Raw genomic sequence first — 3,203 nt, forward strand, 5'->3', positions numbered from 1 at the left:
ACCATCGCTTAAATGTGGTTTCCATTCTCATTGATCTCTGCAGTCTTGTCACTGTCAATGCCATGAACAGTATGAGCCCCAAGGAGGAGAGATGCAGAGAGCCCATTGCCACAGGTGTAAATAAAATCAATCTGCTCCTTTGGGCAAATGTCTTATTGATTTGAGCTGTTAAATATATGCTTCCCCCTCCCTCTTCATCCAGAAAGTGGATACTTTTATGCTTGGACATTATGGATCGAGCAGTGTGCCTGCATTCCTGTCAGAACAGTTATAAGCACCCATAATATTATGGCAGCAGATAAACTGAAGTTCAGACATGTTAAAATGAGAAATCAATGGGAAATATGGGGACAGAAATGAGCACAACATGAGGCATGATTAGTCAAAGGCTATCAATGCCAGCATTATGAATTGCATCACCATTCCCACATGCAACTTTCTCTGTCAGCTCACACAAGACAGAAGCCAAATGAGAGATTCAAGTTTAGGAAATCCCCCAGTGTTCCTGAACCTCAACTTCCACTGCCTTAAATCTAGGCGGCATAATTCTTACCTCCGAGGACTGTCTGACAAGTAAATGAGGTGATATATGCAATGTTCCTCAGAGCACCAGGCACTTAATGAACAATTTGCTCCCTTCTACTCTGAAGCCACTTTATCTGAAGAGCAGTGAGGGCCTTCCCTCCTATGCAAATGGTGCTATGATCTAAGATCTTCTAGCAGTCAGAACTTTTTAAGTTTCAAGGGAGAGAAAACCTGATGCAAACTGAAATAAATGTATGGCTCCTGTAACCACAGACTCCAGAAGCAATGTTGGTTTCAGGCAAGCTTTGAAATGTTTCTCCAGGAAACAGCTCTTTCTCTGTTTCTCCCTTCTGCTTTCCAGGATCAGTTTCATCTTCAGACTCCTGAAGGGTCACCCAGCAGCTCCGGGCTCACCCCTCATGCATCAGCTAAATGAACACAACTTCCAGGCACATACTATACTGCCCCCCACTGTCTAGAGGAAAAGCCCTCTTCTGCTTCATCACCCACCAGGCCTAACATTCATTATATGGTATGTACAGCCATCCCTGAACTAATCTCTATGGCCCAGGAATTGGAAAATATCAAATCCAAACCAAATGCAGATCCAAGAAGTAGTGAGGTATAAAAATCCAGGGGACTGGCAAAAAGTGAAACCAACTGGCAGCATTACTGTCAATTACCTACTAGAGATGCCAGGTCCTAAATGCTGACCTAACAACCTATAGTCATGAGCAAAACTGTTTGCTGTTTTAATTCATTTTGAGAACGGTATGCTGCATAGCACTACTGGGGTAATAACTAGCCAAGAAAGTACACAATAGATGACTAGTACAGGGGAAATAAAACGGTAGATGTGAGTGAAAGCCATGTAATAGACAAGATAGTACCACATTTCGGATATCTTAAAGGTAGAAACCTCAGATTTGAATTGAATTGACTGAATATGCTGTGTAAGAAAAAGAGAAGAAACAAAAAAATCCCTTCTCTGTTTTCAGCGTTAGGAGTTCAGTGAATAGTGGTGCCATTTATTATGACAGAGAACTCTGAAGATGGAACAGATTATTGGGGAAAGTGATAGTAATCAGAGATCCAGTTTTAAACTTGTTAACTTTACTTTTGAAATGCCTTTAGATTGCCCATTGGAGATGGGTAGAGGGTGTTGAATATATGTGCTATCTATAAAATGGCAGGTTAGACATACTCCAAATTCATTTCTAGTTTAACAATTTGAGAACTGTTACCACATTTACAATCTTTAGATTTTGCAAGTTTCAGCATTAGGTGATTTCTATTTCCAATGTTTTATGCTGAGGATATTGCTTTTACCTGAACTAGAAAGCCAAGAGTAGGAATCATTAGAGAATACAATGTCTCCTAGACAACAAATTGCCACGTAATTCAAATGGTAAAGAATCTGCCTGCAATGCAGGAGACCTGGGTTTGATCCCTGGATCAGGAAGATCCCCTGGAAAAATGGAATGGCAACCCACTCCAGTATTCTTGCCTGGAGAATTTCAATGGACAGAGGAGCCTGGCAGGCAACAGTTCACGGGGTCACAAAGAGTTGGACATGACTGACTAACATACACACACCATACCTTCTGGTGGCTCAGTGGTAAAGAATCCACCTGCCAATGCAGAAGATGCGAGTTGGATCCCTGGATCAGGAAGATCTCCTGGAGAAGGAAATGGCAACCCACTCCAGTATTCTTGCCTGGGAAATCCCATGGACAGAGGAGCCTGGCGGGCTACAGCCCATGGCTCACCAAGAGTCAGACACAACTTAATGACTAAATGACAACCATATCCATAGGTTATAGGTCAGCCCTCCCATGTGGCATTCAGAGGTAAAAATTCATTTTTGCCCAGTGGGCTGCCAACTTCCCTAATGGAAGATAAAATACTTACCTCTGGACCTCTCAACAGGCACAAGAAATAGAGGCACCTTTCTAAGGACTGACACTTCAGAAGTGACCATCCTTTCTTACTTCAAAACCCAAACCTGTATGATATGATGGGTTAGGCTGCCATTCAAGCTCAGGCAGTATGCAAGCTGAGTCCTGGATGATGGCTAATTCTCCATGGGCTTCAAATCCAACAGTCTTAGAAACTCCCAACATCTGGCAGCTGGAAGCTATTTTGTTCCATAACTACTACCTGCCCACATGATCCTAACCAGAGGAAACACCATCTAACAACCACAGTGTGCATGACAAATAAATCTGTGGGGTCATGCTAAGCAGCACCTTTCACACATTCCCAATTAAGAAGGAAGACAGGGAACATCCCTGGCAGTTCAATGGCTAAGATTCTGAACTCTCAATGAAGGGGGCCAGGGTTCGATCCCTGGTCAGGGAACTAGATCCCACAGGGAGCAACTAAGACTGAAGATCCTGAGCGCTCCAGCTAAGACCCGGTGCAGCCAAGTAAATATTAAAAGAAAACAGAGGGAGGACAGAAAGAACTGAAGGACAGAGAAGCAAAGTTTGAGACCGTTAACAGCAAGTTTCAGGTTAAAAGAGCCTTACAGTAAAGAAGATGCTACATTTTTTCAGTATGATTAGGACTTTCGGAACTAAGAGAGACCTGAGAGAGTTGCCTGGAGAGGTCTGAAGGTTGGAGTGTCTTGGTCTCAGTTTTCTTGCCCTATCTTCTCCATCTCCACTCTCTCTCCC

The sequence above is a fragment of the Bubalus kerabau genome, chromosome 1, assembly GCF_029407905.1.
Source record: "Bubalus kerabau isolate K-KA32 ecotype Philippines breed swamp buffalo chromosome 1, PCC_UOA_SB_1v2, whole genome shotgun sequence".
Classification (NCBI taxonomy): Eukaryota; Metazoa; Chordata; class Mammalia; order Artiodactyla; family Bovidae; genus Bubalus; species Bubalus kerabau.